The sequence below is a fragment of the Leuresthes tenuis genome, unplaced genomic scaffold (genome assembly GCF_036924035.1).
Source record: "Leuresthes tenuis unplaced genomic scaffold, fLeuTen1.0.hap1 SCAF_1, whole genome shotgun sequence".
NCBI classification, from domain to species: domain Eukaryota; kingdom Metazoa; phylum Chordata; class Actinopteri; order Atheriniformes; family Atherinopsidae; genus Leuresthes; species Leuresthes tenuis.
Genome location: NW_027325355.1, coordinates 43277909 through 43294271, shown reverse-complemented (window position 1 = coordinate 43294271; position 16363 = coordinate 43277909). Strand labels below are relative to the sequence as shown.

Sequence of the window (16363 nt, the reverse complement as noted above, 5' to 3'; positions counted from 1 at the left end):
GTGACAAATGCGCATTATATAGGCAATCAAATCATATGGTTCCTCTATGTAACCAGATAATTGCAGAGAAAGGCTGATATGTAGCGGGCATATCTTTTTCCCTGACGTGATAATTCTCTCCAGCTGAAAATGAGACTCTCAGATCACTTCGTGTCTGCCAACAAAGCAGCAGCAGCTGAAGATGACCAACTTCCTCATGTGTCACAGGGTGATCAGACATTGCAACAAAAGACATGCAGGTGGTTGAGAGAAGAGAAAAAGCTTAAAGCACCTGGTATTCCCAAAAGGTCTTCCATCCAAGTACAAACCAGGCCCAACTGTGCTTGGCTTCCGAGATCAGACGAGGGCGGGCATGTTCAGGGTGGTGTGGCCGTAAGCAACAATATCTCTGAAAAATGTGCATTATATAGGTACTGGAATCATACGGTTCCTCTATGCAACCAGATAATTGCAGAGAAAGGCTGATGTGTAGTGGGCACATCTTGTTCCCTGACGTGATCATTCTCTTCAGCTGAAACTGAGACTCTCAGATCACTTCGTGTTTGCCAACAAAGCAGCCGCAGCTGAAGATGACCAAATACCTCATGTGTCACAGGGTGATCAGACGTTGCAACAAAACACATGCAGGTGGTAGAGAGAAGAGAAAAACCTTACAGCACCTGGTATTCCCAAAAGGTCTCCCACCCAAGTACTAACCAGGCCCAACACTGCTTGGCTTCCGAGATCAGACGAGGTCAGGCAAATTCAGGGTGGTGTGGCCGTAAGTAACAATGTCTGTGACAAATGTGCATTATATAGGTACAGGAATCATACGGTTCCTCTATGTAACCAGATAATTGCAGAGAAAGGCTGATGTGTAGTGGGCACATCTTCTTCCCTGACGTGATTATTCTCTTCAGCTGAAACTGAGACTCTCAGATCACTTCGTGTCTTCCAACAAAGCAGCAGCAGCTGAAGATGGCCAACTTCCTCATGTGTCACAGGGTGATCAGACGTTGCAACAAAAGACATGCAGGTTGTAGAGAGAAGAGAAAACGCTTACAGCACCTGGTATTCCCAAGCAGTCTCCCATTCAAGTACTAACCAGGCCCAACCCTCCTTGGCTTCCGAGATCAGACGAGGTCAGGCTTATTCAGGGTGGTGTGGCCGTAAGGAACAATTTCTGTGACACATGTGCATTATATAGGTACTGGAATCATACACTTCCTCTATGAAACCAGATAATTGCCGAGAAAGGCTGAGTTGTAGTGGGCACATATTCTTCCCTGATGTGATTATTCTCTGCAACTGAAACTGAGACTCTCAGATCACTCTGTGTCTGCCAACAAAGCAGCAGCAGCTGAAGATGACCAACTTCCTCATGTGTCACAGGGTGATCAGACGTTGCAAAAAAAGACATGCAGGTGGTAGAGAGAAGAGAAAAAGCTTACAGCACCTGGTATTTTCAAGCGGTCTCCCACCAAAGTACTAACCAGGCCCAACTCTTCTTGGCTTCCGAGATCAGACGAGGTCAGGCATATTGAGGGTGGTGTGGCCGTAAGCAACAATGTCTGTGACAAATGTGCATTATATAAGTACAGGAATCATACGGTTCCTCTATGTAACCAGATAATTGCTGAGAAAGGCTGATGTGTAGTGGGCACATCTTCTTCCCTGACGTGATTATTCTCTTCAGCTGAAACTGAGACTCTCAGATCACTTCGTGTCTGCCAACAAAGCAGCAGCAGCTGAAGATGACCAACTTCCTCATGTGTCACAGGGTGATCAGACGTTGCAACAAAAGACATGCAGGTTGTTGAGAGAAGAGAAAACGCTTACAGCACCTGGTATTCCCAAGCAGTCTCCCATTAAAGTACTAACCAGGCCCAACCCTCCTTGGCTTCCGAGATCAGACGAGGTCGGGCATATTCAGGGTGGTGTGATCGTAAGGAACAATTTCTGTGACAAATGTGCATTATATAGGTACTGGAATCATACACTTCCTCTATGTAACCAGATAATTGCAGAGAAAGGCTGACTTGTTATGGGCACATCTTCTTCCCTGATGTGATTATTCTCTGCAGCTGAAACTGAGACTCTCAGATCACTTGGTGTCTGCCAACAAAGCAGCAGCAGCTGAAGATCACCAACTTCCTCATGTGTCACAGGGTGATCAGACGTTGCAACAAAAGACATGCAGGTTGTAGAGAGAAGAGAAAACGCTTACAGCACCTGGTATTCCCAAGCAGTCTACCATCCAAGTACTAACCAGGCTCAAACGTGCTTGGCTTCCGAGATCAGACGAGGTCGGGTATATTCAGGGTGGTGTGGCCGTAAGCAACAATAACTGTGACAAATGTGCATTATATAAGTACTGGAATCATACACTTCCTCTATGTAACCAGATAATTTCCGAGAAAGGCTCACTTGTTATGGGCATATCTTCTTCCCTGATGTGATCATTCTCTGCAGCTGAAACTGAGACTCTCAGATCACTTCGTGTCTGCCAACAAAGCAGCAGCAGCTGCTGAAGATGACCAACTTCCTCATGTGTCATAGGGTGATCAGACGTTGCAACAAAAGACATGCAGGTGGTAGAGAGAAGAGAAAAAGCTTACCACACCTAGTATTCCCAAGAGGTCTCCTATCCAAGTACTAACCAGGCCCAAACCTCCTTGGCTTCCGAGATCAGACGAGGTCGAGCATGTTCAGGGTGGTGTGGCCATAAGCAACAATGTCTCTGACAAATGTGCATTATATAGGTACTGGAATCATACGGTTCCTCTATGCAACCAGATCATTTCCGAGAAAGGCTGATGTGTAGTGGGCACATCTTCTTCCCTGACGTGATTATTCTCTGCAGCTGAAACTGAGACTCTCAGATCACTTTGTGTCTGCCAACAAAGCAGCAGCAGCTGAAGATGACCAACTTCCTCATGTGTCACAGGGTGATCAGACGTTGCAACAAAAGACATGCAGGTGGTAGATAGAAGAGAAAAAGCTTACAGCACCTGGCATTCCCAGAGAGTCTACCATCCAAGTACAAACCAGGCCCAAACCTGCTTGGCTTCCGAGATCAGACGTGGTCGGGCATATTCAGGGTGGTGTGGCGGTAAGCAACCATAACTGTGACAAATGTGCATTATAAAGGTACTGGAATCATACAGTTCCTCTATGTAACCAGATAATTGCCGAGAAAAGCTGATAAGTAGTGGGCACATCTTCTTCCCTGACGTGATTATTCTCTCGAGCTGAAACTGAGACTCTCAGATCACTTTGTGTCTGCCAACAAAGCAGCAGCAGCTGAAGATGACCAACTTCCTCATGTGTCACAGGGTGATCAGACGTTGCAAAAAAAGACATGCAGGTGGTAGAGAGAAGAGAAAAAGCTTACAGCACCTGGTATTTTCAAGCGGTCTCCCACCAAAGTACTAACCAGGCCCAACTCTTCTTGGCTTCCGAGATCAGACGAGGTCAGGCATATTGAGGGTGGTGTGGCCGTAAGCAACAATGTCTGTGACAAATGTGCATTATATAAGTACAGGAATCATACGGTTCCTCTATGTAACCAGATAATTGCTGAGAAAGGCTGATGTGTAGTGGGCACATCTTCTTCCCTGACGTGATTATTCTCTTCAGCTGAAACTGAGACTCTCAGATCACTTCGTGTCTGCCAACAAAGCAGCAGCAGCTGAAGATGACCAACTTCCTCATGTGTCACAGGGTGATCAGACGTTGCAACAAAAGACATGCAGGTTGTTGAGAGAAGAGAAAACGCTTACAGCACCTGGTATTCCCAAGCAGTCTCCCATTAAAGTACTAACCAGGCCCAACCCTCCTTGGCTTCCGAGATCAGACGAGGTCGGGCATATTCAGGGTGGTGTGATCGTAAGGAACAATTTCTGTGACAAATGTGCATTATATAGGTACTGGAATCATACACTTCCTCTATGTAACCAGATAATTGCAGAGAAAGGCTGACTTGTTATGGGCACATCTTCTTCCCTGATGTGATTATTCTCTGCAGCTGAAACTGAGACTCTCAGATCACTTGGTGTCTGCCAACAAAGCAGCAGCAGCTGAAGATCACCAACTTCCTCATGTGTCACAGGGTGATCAGACGTTGCAACAAAAGACATGCAGGTTGTAGAGAGAAGAGAAAACGCTTACAGCACCTGGTATTCCCAAGCAGTCTACCATCCAAGTACTAACCAGGCTCAAACGTGCTTGGCTTCCGAGATCAGACGAGGTCGGGTATATTCAGGGTGGTGTGGCCGTAAGCAACAATAACTGTGACAAATGTGCATTATATAAGTACTGGAATCATACACTTCCTCTATGTAACCAGATAATTTCCGAGAAAGGCTCACTTGTTATGGGCATATCTTCTTCCCTGATGTGATCATTCTCTGCAGCTGAAACTGAGACTCTCAGATCACTTCGTGTCTGCCAACAAAGCAGCAGCAGCTGCTGAAGATGACCAACTTCCTCATGTGTCATAGGGTGATCAGACGTTGCAACAAAAGACATGCAGGTGGTAGAGAGAAGAGAAAAAGCTTACCACACCTGGTATTCCCAAGAGGTCTCCTATCCAAGTACTAACCAGGCCCAAACCTCCTTGGCTTCCGAGATCAGACGAGGTTGAGCATGTTCAGGGTGGTGTGGCCGTAAGCAACAATGTCTCTGACAAATGTGCATTATATAGGTACTGGAATCATACGGTTCCTCTATGCAACCAGATCATTTCCGAGAAAGGCTGATGTGTAGTGGGCACATCTTCTTCCCTGACGTGATTATTCTCTGCAGCTGAAACTGAGACTCTCAGATCACTTCGTGTCTGCCAACAAAGCAGCAGCAGCTGAAGATGACCAACTTCCTCATGTGTCACAGGGTGATCAGACGTTGCAACAAAAGACATGCAGGTGGTAGATAGAAGAGAAAAAGCTTACAGCACCTGGCATTCCCAGAGAGTCTACCATCCAAGTACAAACCAGGCCCAAACCTGCTTGGCTTCCGAGATCAGACGTGGTCGGGCATATTCAGGGTGGTGTGGCGGTAAGCAACCATAACTGTGACAAATGTGCATTATAAAGGTACTGGAATCATACAGTTCCTCTATGTAACCAGATAATTGCCGAGAAAAGCTGATAAGTAGTGGGCACATCTTCTTCCCTGACGTGATTATTCTCTCGAGCTGAAACTGAGACTCTCAGATCACTTTGTGTCTGCCAACAAAGCAGCAGAAGCTGAAGATGACCAACTTCCACATGTGTCACAGGGTGATCAGACGTTGCAACAAAAGACATGCAGGTGGTAGAGAGAAGAGAAAAAGCTTACAGCACCTCGTATTCCCAAGAGGTCTTCCATCCAAGTACAAACCAGGCCCAACTGTGCTTGGCTTCCGAGATCAGACGAGGTCGGGCATGTTCAGGGTTGTGTGGCCGTAAGCAACAATGTCTCTGACAAATGTGCATTATATAGGTACTGGAATCATACGGTTCCTCTATGCAACCAGATAATTGCCGAGAAAGGCTGATGTGTAGCGGGCATATCATCTTCTCTGATGTGATCATTCTCTTCAGCTGAAACTGAGACTCTCAGATCACTTTGTGTCTGCCAACAAAGCAGCAGCAGCTGAAGATGACCACCTTCCTCATGTGTCACAGGGTGATCAGACGTTGCAACAAAAGACATGCAGGTGGTAGAGAGAAGAAAAAAAGCTTACAGCACCTGGTATTCCCAAGCGGTCTCCCATCAAAGTACTAACCAGGCCCAACCCTCCTTGGCTTCCGAGATCAGACGAGGTTGGACATATTCAGGGTGGTTTGGCCGTAAGCAACAATCTCTGTGACAAATGCGCATTATATAGGTAATCAAATCATATGGTTCCTCTATGTAACCAGATATTTGCAGAGAAAGGCTGATATGTAGCGGGCATATCTTGTTCCCTGACGTGATAATTCTCTCCAGCTGAAAATGAGACTCTCAGATCACTTCGTGTCTGCCAACAAAGCAGCAGCAGCTGAAGATGACCAACTTCCTCATGTGTCACAGGGTGATCAGACATTGCAACAAAAGACATGCAGGTGGTTGAGAGAAGAGAAAAAGCTTAAAGCACCTGGTATTCCCAAGAGGTCTTCCATCCAAGTACAAACCAGGCCCAACTGTGCTTGGCTTCCGAGATCAGACGAGGAAGGGGATGTTCAGGGTGGTGTGGCCGTAAGCAACAATATCTCTGAAAAATGTGCATTATATAGGTACTGGAATCATACGGTTCCTCTATGCAACCAGATAATTGCAGAGAAAGGCTGATGTGTAGTGGGCACATCTTGTTCCCTGACGTGATCATTCTCTTCAGCTGAAACTGAGACTCTCAGATCACTTCGTGTTTGCCAACAAAGCAGCCGCAGCTGAAGATGACCAAATACCTCATGTGTCACAGGGTGATCAGACGTTGCAACAAAAGACATGTAGGTTGTAGAGAGAAGAGAAAACGCTTACAGCACCTGGTATTCCCAAGCAGTCTCCCATTAAAGTACTAACCAGGCCCAACCCTCCTCGGCTTCCGAGATCAGACGAGGTCAGGCTTATTCAGGGTGGTGTGGCCGTAAGGCACAATTTCTGTGAAAAATGTGCATTATATAGGTACTGGAATCATACACTTCCTTTATGAAACCAGATAATTGCCGAGAAAGGCTGACTTGTAGTGGGCACATATTCTTCCCTGATGTGATTATTCTCTGCAGCTGAAACTGAGACTCTCAGATCACTCTGTGTCTGCCAACAAAGCAGCAGCAGCTGAAGATGACCAACTTCCTCATGTGTCACAGGGTGATCAGACGTTGCAAAAAAAGACATGCAGGTGGTAGAGAGAAGAGAAAAAGCTTACAGCACCTGGTATTTTCAAGCGGTCTCCCACCCAAGTACTAACCAGGCCCAACTGTGCTTGGCTTCCGAGATCAGACGAGGTCAGGCATATTCAGGGTGGTGTGGCCGTAAGCAACAATGTCTGTGACAAATGTGCATTATATAAGTACAGGAATCATACGGTTCCTCTATGTAACCAGATAATTGCTGAGAAAGGCTGATGTGTAGTGGGCACATCTTCTTCCCTGACGTGATTATTCTCTTCAGCTGAAACTGAGACTCTCAGATCACTTCGTGTCTTCCAACAAAGCAGCAACAGGTACTGGAATCATACGGTTCCTCTATGCAACCAGATAATTGCAGAGAAAGGCTGATGTGTAGTGGGCACATCTTGTTCCCTGACGTGATCATTCTCTTCAGCTGAAACTGAGACTCTCAGATCACTTCGTGTTTGCCAACAAAGCAGCCGCAGCTGAAGATGACCAAATACCTCATGTGTCACAGGGTGATCAGACGTTGCAACAAAAGACATGTAGGTTGTAGAGAGAAGAGAAAACGCTTACAGCACCTGGTATTCCCAAGCAGTCTCCCATTAAAGTACTAACCAGGCCCAACCCTCCTCGGCTTCCGAGATCAGACGAGGTCAGGCTTATTCAGGGTGGTGTGGCCGTAAGGAACAATTTCTGTGAAAAATGTGCATTATATAGGTACTGGAATCATACACTTCCTCTATGAAACCAGATAATTGCCGAGAAAGGCTGACTTGTAGTGGGCACATATTCTTCCCTGATGTGATTATTCTCTGCAGCTGAAACTGAGACTCTCAGATCACTCTGTGTCTGCCAACAAAGCAGCAGCAGCTGAAGATGACCAACTTCCTCATGTGTCACAGGGTGATCAGACGTTGCAAAAAAAGACATGCAGGTGGTAGAGAGAAGAGAAAAAGCTTACAGCACCTGGTATTTTCAAGCGGTCTCCCACCCAAGTACTAACCAGGCCCAACTCTGCTTGGCTTCCGAGATCAGACGAGGTCAGGCATATTCAGGGTGGTGTGGCCGTAAGCAACAATGTCTGTGACAAATGTGCATTATATAAGTACAGGAATCATACGGTTCCTCTATGTAACCAGATAATTGCTGAGAAAGGCTGATGTGTAGTGGGCACATCTTCTTCCCTGACGTGATTATTCTCTTCAGCTGAAACTGAGACTCTCAGATCACTTCGTGTCTTCCAACAAAGCAGCAACAGCTGAAGATGACCAACTTCCTCATGTGTCACAGGGTGATCAGACGTTGCAACAAAAGACATGCAGGTTGTAGAGAGAAGAGAAAACGCTTACAGCACCTGGTATTCCCAAGCAGTCTCCCATTAAAGTACTAACCAGGCCCAACCCTGCTTGGCTTCCGAGATCAGATGAGGTCGGGCTTATTCAGGGTGGTGTGGCCGTAAGCAACAATATCGGTGACAAATGTGCATTATATAGGTACTGGAATCATACACTTCCTCTGTGTAACCAGATAATTGCCGAAAAAGGCTGACTTGTAGTGGGCTCATCTTCCTCCTTGATGTGATTATTCTCTTCAGCTGAAACTGAGACTCTCAGATCACCTCGTGTCTATCAACAAAGCAGCAGCAGCTGAAGATGACCAACTTCTTCACGTGTCACAGGGTGATCAGACGTTGCAACAAAACACATGCAGGTGGTAGAGAGAAGAGAAAAAGCTTACAGCACCTGGTACTCCCAAGCTGTCTCCCATCCAAGTACTAACCAGGTACAACCCTGCTTGGCGTCCGAGATCAGATGAGGTCAGGCTTCTTCAGGGTGGTGTGGCCGTAAGCAAAAATGTCTCTGACAAATGTGCATTATATAGGTACTGGAATCATACGGTTCCTCTATGCAACCAGATAATTGCCGAGAAAGGCTGATGTGTAGCGGGCAAATAATCTTCTCTGATGTGATCATTCTCTGCAACTGAAACTGAGACTCTCAGATCACTTCGTGTCTGCCAACAAAGCAGCATCAGCTGCTGAAGATGACCAACTTCCTCATGTGTCATAGGGTGATCAGACGTTGCAACAAAAGACATGCAGGTGGTAGAGAGAAGAGAAAAAGCTTAAAGCACCTGGTATTCCCAAGAGGTCTTCCATCCAAGTACTAACTAGGCCCAACCCTCCTTGGCTTCCGAGATCAGACGAGGTCGGGCATGTTCAGGGTGGTGTGGCCGTAAGCAACAATGTCTCTGACAAATGTGCATTATATAGGTACTGGAATCATACGGTTCCTCTATGCAACCAGATCATTTCCGAGAAAGGCTGATGTGTAGTGGGCACATCTTCTTCCCTGACGTGATTATTCTCTGCAGCTGAAACTGAGACTCTCAGATCACTTCGTGTCTGCCAACTACGGTTCCTCTATGCAACCAGATAATTGCCGAGAAAGGCTGATGTGTAGCGGGCAAATCATCTTCTCTGATGTGATCATTCTCTGCAACTGAAACTGAGACTCTCAGATCACTTCGTGTCAGCCAACAAAGCAGCAGCAGCTGAAGATGACCAACTTCCTCATGTGTCACAGGGTGATCAGACGTTGCAACAAAAGACATGCAGGTGGTAGAGAGAAGAGAAAAAGCTTACAGCACCTGGTATTCCCAAGCTGTCTCCCATCCAAGTACTAAGGAGGCTCAACCCTGCTTGGCTTCCGAGATCAGACGAGGTCGGGCATGTTCAGGGTGGTGTGGCCGTAAGCAACAATGTGTCTGACAAATGTGCATTATATAAGTACAGGAATCATACGGTTCCTCTATGTAACCAGATAATTGCTGAGAAAGGCTGATCTGTAGTGGGCACATCTTCTTCCCTGAAGTGATTATTCTCTCTAGCTGAAACTGAGACTCTCAGATCACTTCGTGTCTTCCAACAAAGCAGCAGCAGCTGAAGATGGCCAACTTCCTCATGTGTCACAGGGTGATCAGACGTTGCAACAAAAGACATGCAGGTGGTAGAGAGAAGAGAAAAAGCTTAAGGCACCTGGTATTCCCAAGCGGTCTCCCATTCAAGTACTAACCAGGCCCAACCCTGCTTGGCTTCCGAGATCAGACGAGGTTGGGCTTATTCAGGGTGGTGTGGCCGTAAGCAACAACATCGGTGACAAATGTGCATTATATAGGTACTGGAATCATACGGTTCCTCTATGCAACCAGATAATTGCCGAGAAAGGCTGATGTGTAGCGGGCAAATAATCTTCTTCCCTGACGTGATAATTTTCTCCAGCTGAACATGAGACTCTCAGATCACTTCGTGTCTGCCAACAAAGCAGCAGAAGCTGAAGATGACCAACTTCCTCATGTGTCACAGGGTGATCAGACGTTGCAACAAAAGACATGCAGGTGGTAGAGAGAAGAGAAAAAGCTTAAGGTACCTGGTATTCCCAAGCGGTCTCCCATTCAAGTACTAACCAGGCCCAACCGTGCTTGGCTTCCGAGATCAGACGAGGTCGGGCTTATTCAGGGTGGTGTGGCCGTAAGCAACAATATCGGTGACAAATGTGCATTATATAGGTACTGGAATCATACACTTCCTCTGTATAACCAGATAATTGCCGAAAAAGGCTGACTTGTAGTGGGTTCATCTTCCTCCTTGATGTGATTATTCTCTGGAGCTGAAACTGAGACTCTCAGATCACCTCGTGTCTATCAACAAAGCAGCAGCAGCTGAAGATGACCAACTTCTTCACGTGTCACAGGGTGATCAGACGTTGCAACAAAAGACATGCAGGTGGTAGAGAGAAGAGAAAAAGCTTACAGCACCTGGTATTCCCAAGCTGTCTCCCATCCAAGTACTAACCAGGCCCAACCCTCCTCGGCTTCCGAGATCAGACGAGGTCAGGCTTATTCAGGGTGGTGTGGCCGTAAGGAACAATTTCTGTGAAAAATGTGCATTATATAGGTACTGGAATCATACACTTCCTTTATGAAACCAGATAATTGCCGAGAAAGGCTGACTTGTAGTGGGCACATATTCTTCCCTGATGTGATTATTCTCTGCAGCTGAAACTGAGACTCTCAGATCACTCTGTGTCTGCCAACAAAGCAGCAGCAGCTGAAGATGACCAACTTCCTCATGTGTCACAGGGTGATCAGACGTTGCAAAAAAAGACATGCAGGTGGTAGAGAGAAGAGAAAAAGCTTACAGCACCTGGTATTTTCAAGCGGTCTCCCACCCAAGTACTAACCAGGCCCAACTCTGCTTGGCTTCCGAGATCAGACGAGGTCAGGCATATTCAGGGTGGTGTGGCCGTAAGCAACAATGTCTGTGACAAATGTGCATTATATAAGTACAGGAATCATACGGTTCCTCTATGTAACCAGATAATTGCTGAGAAAGGCTGATGTGTAGTGGGCACATCTTCTTCCCTGACGTGATTATTCTCTTCAGCTGAAACTGAGACTCTCAGATCACTTCGTGTCTTCCAACAAAGCAGCAACAGGTACTGGAATCATACGGTTCCTCTATGCAACCAGATAATTGCAGAGAAAGGCTGATGTGTAGTGGGCACATCTTGTTCCCTGACGTGATCATTCTCTTCAGCTGAAACTGAGACTCTCAGATCACTTCGTGTTTGCCAACAAAGCAGCCGCAGCTGAAGATGACCAAATACCTCATGTGTCACAGGGTGATCAGACGTTGCAACAAAAGACATGTAGGTTGTAGAGAGAAGAGAAAACGCTTACAGCACCTGGTATTCCCAAGCAGTCTCCCATTAAAGTACTAACCAGGCCCAACCCTCCTCGGCTTCCGAGATCAGACGAGGTCAGGCTTATTCAGGGTGGTGTGGCCGTAAGGAACAATTTCTGTGAAAAATGTGCATTATATAGGTACTGGAATCATACACTTCCTCTATGAAACCAGATAATTGCCGAGAAAGGCTGACTTGTAGTGGGCACATATTCTTCCCTGATGTGATTATTCTCTGCAGCTGAAACTGAGACTCTCAGATCACTCTGTGTCTGCCAACAAAGCAGCAGCAGCTGAAGATGACCAACTTCCTCATGTGTCACAGGGTGATCAGACGTTGCAAAAAAAGACATGCAGGTGGTAGAGAGAAGAGAAAAAGCTTACAGCACCTGGTATTTTCAAGCGGTCTCCCACCCTAGTACTAACCAGGCCCAACTCTGCTTGGCTTCCGAGATCAGACGAGGTCAGGCATATTCAGGGTGGTGTGGCCGTAAGCAACAATGTCTGTGACAAATGTGCATTATATAAGTACAGGAATCATACGGTTCCTCTATGTAACCAGATAATTGCTGAGAAAGGCTGATGTGTAGTGGGCACATCTTCTTCCCTGACGTGATTATTCTCTTCAGCTGAAACTGAGACTCTCAGATCACTTCGTGTCTTCCAACAAAGCAGCAACAGCTGAAGATGACCAACTTCCTCATGTGTCACAGGGTGATCAGACGTTGCAACAAAAGACATGCAGGTTGTAGAGAGAAGAGAAAACGCTTACAGCACCTGGTATTCCCAAGCAGTCTCCCATTAAAGTACTAACCAGGCCCAACCCTGCTTGGCTTCCGAGATCAGACGAGGTCGGGCTTATTCAGGGTGGTGTGGCCGTAAGCAACAATATCGGTGACAAATGTGCATTATATAGGTACTGGAATCATACACTTCCTCTGTGTAACCAGATAATTGCCGAAAAAGGCTGACTTGTAGTGGGCTCATCTTCCTCCTTGATGTGATTATTCTCTTCAGCTGAAACTGAGACTCTCAGATCACCTCGTGTCTATCAACAAAGCAGCAGCAGCTGAAGATGACCAACTTCTTCACGTGTCACAGGGTGATCAGACGTTGCAACAAAACACATGCAGGTGGTAGAGAGAAGAGAAAAAGCTTACAGCACCTGGTACTCCCAAGCTGTCTCCCATCCAAGTACTAACCAGGTACAACCCTGCTTGGCGTCCGAGATCAGACGAGGTCAGGCTTCTTCAGGGTGGTGTGGCCGTAAGCAACAATTTCTGTGAAAAATGTGCATTATATAGGTACTGGAATCATACACTTCCTTTATGAAACCAGATAATTGCCGAGAAAGGCTGACTTGTAGTGGGCACATATTCTTCCCTGATGTGATTATTCTCTGCAGCTGAAACTGAGACTCTCAGATCACTCTGTGTCTGCCAACAAAGCAGCAGCAGCTGAAGATGACCAACTTCCTCATGTGTCACAGGGTGATCAGACGTTGCAAAAAAAGACATGCAGGTGGTAGAGAGAAGAGAAAAAGCTTACAGCACCTGGTATTTTCAAGCGGTCTCCCACCCAAGTACTAACCAGGCCCAACTCTGCTTGGCTTCCGAGATCAGACGAGGTCAGGCATATTCAGGGTGGTGTGGCCGTAAGCAACAATGTCTGTGACAAATGTGCATTATATAAGTACAGGAATCATACGGTTCCTCTATGTAACCAGATAATTGCTGAGAAAGGCTGATGTGTAGTGGGCACATCTTCTTCCCTGACGTGATTATTCTCTTCAGCTGAAACTGAGACTCTCAGATCACTTCGTGTCTTCCAACAAAGCAGCAACAGGTACTGGAATCATACGGTTCCTCTATGCAACCAGATAATTGCAGAGAAAGGCTGATGTGTAGTGGGCACATCTTGTTCCCTGACGTGATCATTCTCTTCAGCTGAAACTGAGACTCTCAGATCACTTCGTGTTTGCCAACAAAGCAGCCGCAGCTGAAGATGACCAAATACCTCATGTGTCACAGGGTGATCAGACGTTGCAACAAAAGACATGTAGGTTGTAGAGAGAAGAGAAAACGCTTACAGCACCTGGTATTCCCAAGCAGTCTCCCATTAAAGTACTAACCAGGCCCAACCCTCCTCGGCTTCCGAGATCAGACGAGGTCAGGCTTATTCAGGGTGGTGTGGCCGTAAGGAACAATTTCTGTGAAAAATGTGCATTATATAGGTACTGGAATCATACACTTCCTCTATGAAACCAGATAATTGCCGAGAAAGGCTGACTTGTAGTGGGCACATATTCTTCCCTGATGTGATTATTCTCTGCAGCTGAAACTGAGACTCTCAGATCACTCTGTGTCTGCCAACAAAGCAGCAGCAGCTGAAGATGACCAACTTCCTCATGTGTCACAGGGTGATCAGACGTTGCAAAAAAAGACATGCAGGTGGTAGAGAGAAGAGAAAAAGCTTACAGCACCTGGTATTTTCAAGCGGTCTCCCACCCAAGTACTAACCAGGCCCAACTCTGCTTGGCTTCCGAGATCAGACGAGGTCAGGCATATTCAGGGTGGTGTGGCCGTAAGCAACAATGTCTGTGACAAATGTGCATTATATAAGTACAGGAATCATACGGTTCCTCTATGTAACCAGATAATTGCTGAGAAAGGCTGATGTGTAGTGGGCACATCTTCTTCCCTGACGTGATTATTCTCTTCAGCTGAAACTGAGACTCTCAGATCACTTCGTGTCTTCCAACAAAGCAGCAACAGCTGAAGATGACCAACTTCCTCATGTGTCACAGGGTGATCAGACGTTGCAACAAAAGACATGCAGGTTGTAGAGAGAAGAGAAAACGCTTACAGCACCTGGTATTCCCAAGCAGTCTCTCATTAAAGTACTAACCAGGCCCAACCCTGCTTGGCTTCCGAGATCAGACGAGGTCGGGCTTATTCAGGGTGGTGTGGCCGTAAGCAACAATATCGGTGACAAATGTGCATTATATAGGTACTGGAATCATACACTTCCTCTGTGTAACCAGATAATTGCCGAAAAAGGCTGACTTGTAGTGGGCTCATCTTCCTCCTTGATGTGATTATTCTCTTCAGCTGAAACTGAGACTCTCAGATCACCTCGTGTCTATCAACAAAGCAGCAGCAGCTGAAGATGACCAACTTCTTCACGTGTCACAGGGTGATCAGACGTTGCAACAAAACACATGCAGGTGGTAGAGAGAAGAGAAAAAGCTTACAGCACCTGGTACTCCCAAGCTGTCTCCCATCCAAGTACTAACCAGGTACAACCCTGCTTGGCGTCCGAGATCAGACGAGGTCAGGCTTCTTCAGGGTGGTGTGGCCGTAAGCAAAAATGTCTCTGACAAATGTGCATTATATAGGTACTGGAATCATACGGTTCCTCTATGCAACCAGATAATTGCCGAGAAAGGCTGATGTGTAGCGGGCAAATAATCTTCTCTGATGTGATCATTCTCTGCAACTGAAACTGAGACTCTCAGATCACTTCGTGTCTGCCAACAAAGCAGCATCAGCTGCTGAAGATGACCAACTTCCTCATGTGTCATAGGGTGATCAGACGTTGCAACAAAAGACATGCAGGTGGTAGAGAGAAGAGAAAAAGCTTAAAGCACCTGGTATTCCCAAGAGGTCTTCCATCCAAGTACTAACTAGGCCCAACCCTCCTTGGCTTCCGAGATCAGACGAGGTCGGGCATGTTCAGGGTGGTGTGGCCGTAAGCAACAATGTCTCTGACAAATGTGCATTATATAGGTACTGGAATCATACGGTTCCTCTATGCAACCAGATCATTTCCGAGAAAGGCTGATGTGTAGTGGGCACATCTTCTTCCCTGACGTGATTATTCTCTGCAGCTGAAACTGAGACTCTCAGATCACTTCGTGTCTGCCAACTACGGTTCCTCTATGCAACCAGATAATTGCCGAGAAAGGCTGATGTGTAGCGGGCAAATCATCTTCTCTGATGTGATCATTCTCTGCAACTGAAACTGAGACTCTCAGATCACTTCGTGTCAGCCAACAAAGCAGCAGCAGCTGAAGATGACCAACTTCCTCATGTGTCACAGGGTGATCAGACGTTGCAACAAAAGACATGCAGGTGGTAGAGAGAAGAGAAAAAGCTTACAGCACCTGGTATTCCCAAGCTGTCTCCCATCCAAGTACTAAGGAGGCTCAACCCTGCTTGGCTTCCGAGATCAGACGAGGTTGGGCATGTTCAGGGTGGTGTGGCCGTAAGCAACAATGTGTCTGACAAATGTGCATTATATAAGTACAGGAATCATACGGTTCCTCTATGTAACCAGATAATTGCTGAGAAAGGCTGATCTGTAGTGGGCACATCTTCTTCCCTGAAGTGATTATTCTCTCTAGCTGAAACTGAGACTCTCAGATCACTTCGTGTCTTCCAACAAAGCAGCAGCAGCTGAAGATGGCCAACTTCCTCATGTGTCACAGGGTGATCAGACGTTGCAACAAAAGACATGCAGGTGGTAGAGAGAAGAGAAAAAGCTTAAGGCACCTGGTATTCCCAAGCGGTCTCCCATTCAAGTACTAACCAGGCCCAACCCTGCTTGGCTTCCGAGATCAGACGAGGTTGGGCTTATTCAGGGTGGTGTGGCCGTAAGCAACAACATCGGTGACAAATGTGCATTATATAGGTACTGGAATCATACGGTTCCTCTATGCAACCAGATAATTGCCGAGAAAGGCTGATGTGTAGCGGGCAAATAATCTTCTTCCCTGACGTGA

General features: G+C 46.5%; 1 non-coding gene and 39 pseudogenes across 1 annotated transcript; all 40 read right to left on the bottom strand.

Annotated features, from left to right (window-relative positions):
- Positions 1-259: 259 nt before the first annotated feature.
- On the bottom strand, positions 260-378 carry LOC140294985 (5S ribosomal RNA; annotated as a pseudogene).
- A 269-nt stretch (positions 379-647) lies between these two features.
- LOC140309506 (5S ribosomal RNA) lies at positions 648-766 on the bottom strand (annotated as a pseudogene).
- A 269-nt stretch (positions 767-1035) lies between these two features.
- LOC140291037 (5S ribosomal RNA) lies at positions 1036-1154 on the bottom strand (annotated as a pseudogene).
- Positions 1155-1423: 269 nt separating this feature from the next.
- LOC140282956 (5S ribosomal RNA) lies at positions 1424-1542 on the bottom strand (annotated as a pseudogene).
- A 269-nt stretch (positions 1543-1811) lies between these two features.
- Positions 1812-1930, bottom strand: LOC140291483 (5S ribosomal RNA; annotated as a pseudogene).
- Positions 1931-2199: 269 nt separating this feature from the next.
- Positions 2200-2318, bottom strand: LOC140289737 (5S ribosomal RNA; annotated as a pseudogene).
- A 272-nt stretch (positions 2319-2590) lies between these two features.
- On the bottom strand, positions 2591-2709 carry LOC140295922 (5S ribosomal RNA; annotated as a pseudogene).
- Positions 2710-2978: 269 nt separating this feature from the next.
- LOC140291843 (5S ribosomal RNA) lies at positions 2979-3097 on the bottom strand (annotated as a pseudogene).
- A 269-nt stretch (positions 3098-3366) lies between these two features.
- On the bottom strand, positions 3367-3485 carry LOC140282951 (5S ribosomal RNA; annotated as a pseudogene).
- Positions 3486-3754: 269 nt separating this feature from the next.
- On the bottom strand, positions 3755-3873 carry LOC140291482 (5S ribosomal RNA; annotated as a pseudogene).
- A 269-nt stretch (positions 3874-4142) lies between these two features.
- LOC140289736 (5S ribosomal RNA) lies at positions 4143-4261 on the bottom strand (annotated as a pseudogene).
- A 272-nt stretch (positions 4262-4533) lies between these two features.
- On the bottom strand, positions 4534-4652 carry LOC140296148 (5S ribosomal RNA; annotated as a pseudogene).
- A 269-nt stretch (positions 4653-4921) lies between these two features.
- LOC140291842 (5S ribosomal RNA) lies at positions 4922-5040 on the bottom strand (annotated as a pseudogene).
- Positions 5041-5309: 269 nt separating this feature from the next.
- On the bottom strand, positions 5310-5428 carry LOC140294054 (5S ribosomal RNA; annotated as a pseudogene).
- Positions 5429-5697: 269 nt separating this feature from the next.
- Positions 5698-5816, bottom strand: LOC140316744 (5S ribosomal RNA; annotated as a pseudogene).
- A 269-nt stretch (positions 5817-6085) lies between these two features.
- On the bottom strand, positions 6086-6204 carry LOC140297084 (5S ribosomal RNA; annotated as a pseudogene).
- A 269-nt stretch (positions 6205-6473) lies between these two features.
- Positions 6474-6592, bottom strand: LOC140295698 (5S ribosomal RNA; annotated as a pseudogene).
- A 269-nt stretch (positions 6593-6861) lies between these two features.
- LOC140269911 (5S ribosomal RNA) lies at positions 6862-6980 on the bottom strand (annotated as a pseudogene).
- A 422-nt stretch (positions 6981-7402) lies between these two features.
- LOC140295697 (5S ribosomal RNA) lies at positions 7403-7521 on the bottom strand (annotated as a pseudogene).
- A 269-nt stretch (positions 7522-7790) lies between these two features.
- LOC140301144 (5S ribosomal RNA) lies at positions 7791-7909 on the bottom strand (annotated as a pseudogene).
- A 269-nt stretch (positions 7910-8178) lies between these two features.
- On the bottom strand, positions 8179-8297 carry LOC140298407 (5S ribosomal RNA). Its single transcript, XR_011914057.1, has one exon. It is a non-coding gene; the product is annotated as a 5S ribosomal RNA (ribosomal RNA).
- A 269-nt stretch (positions 8298-8566) lies between these two features.
- On the bottom strand, positions 8567-8685 carry LOC140294271 (5S ribosomal RNA; annotated as a pseudogene).
- Positions 8686-8957: 272 nt separating this feature from the next.
- On the bottom strand, positions 8958-9076 carry LOC140282302 (5S ribosomal RNA; annotated as a pseudogene).
- Positions 9077-9473: 397 nt separating this feature from the next.
- On the bottom strand, positions 9474-9592 carry LOC140292990 (5S ribosomal RNA; annotated as a pseudogene).
- Positions 9593-9861: 269 nt separating this feature from the next.
- Positions 9862-9980, bottom strand: LOC140312093 (5S ribosomal RNA; annotated as a pseudogene).
- Positions 9981-10252: 272 nt separating this feature from the next.
- Positions 10253-10371, bottom strand: LOC140266873 (5S ribosomal RNA; annotated as a pseudogene).
- Positions 10372-10640: 269 nt separating this feature from the next.
- LOC140295253 (5S ribosomal RNA) lies at positions 10641-10759 on the bottom strand (annotated as a pseudogene).
- Positions 10760-11028: 269 nt separating this feature from the next.
- Positions 11029-11147, bottom strand: LOC140301141 (5S ribosomal RNA; annotated as a pseudogene).
- Positions 11148-11569: 422 nt separating this feature from the next.
- On the bottom strand, positions 11570-11688 carry LOC140295695 (5S ribosomal RNA; annotated as a pseudogene).
- Positions 11689-11957: 269 nt separating this feature from the next.
- LOC140300392 (5S ribosomal RNA) lies at positions 11958-12076 on the bottom strand (annotated as a pseudogene).
- Positions 12077-12345: 269 nt separating this feature from the next.
- Positions 12346-12464, bottom strand: LOC140299183 (5S ribosomal RNA; annotated as a pseudogene).
- A 269-nt stretch (positions 12465-12733) lies between these two features.
- Positions 12734-12852, bottom strand: LOC140295068 (5S ribosomal RNA; annotated as a pseudogene).
- Positions 12853-13121: 269 nt separating this feature from the next.
- On the bottom strand, positions 13122-13240 carry LOC140301140 (5S ribosomal RNA; annotated as a pseudogene).
- Positions 13241-13662: 422 nt separating this feature from the next.
- LOC140295694 (5S ribosomal RNA) lies at positions 13663-13781 on the bottom strand (annotated as a pseudogene).
- Positions 13782-14050: 269 nt separating this feature from the next.
- Positions 14051-14169, bottom strand: LOC140301139 (5S ribosomal RNA; annotated as a pseudogene).
- A 269-nt stretch (positions 14170-14438) lies between these two features.
- Positions 14439-14557, bottom strand: LOC140314331 (5S ribosomal RNA; annotated as a pseudogene).
- Positions 14558-14826: 269 nt separating this feature from the next.
- On the bottom strand, positions 14827-14945 carry LOC140295067 (5S ribosomal RNA; annotated as a pseudogene).
- Positions 14946-15217: 272 nt separating this feature from the next.
- Positions 15218-15336, bottom strand: LOC140282294 (5S ribosomal RNA; annotated as a pseudogene).
- A 397-nt stretch (positions 15337-15733) lies between these two features.
- On the bottom strand, positions 15734-15852 carry LOC140296312 (5S ribosomal RNA; annotated as a pseudogene).
- Positions 15853-16121: 269 nt separating this feature from the next.
- Positions 16122-16240, bottom strand: LOC140312086 (5S ribosomal RNA; annotated as a pseudogene).
- Between the last annotated feature and the right edge of the window lie 123 nt (positions 16241-16363).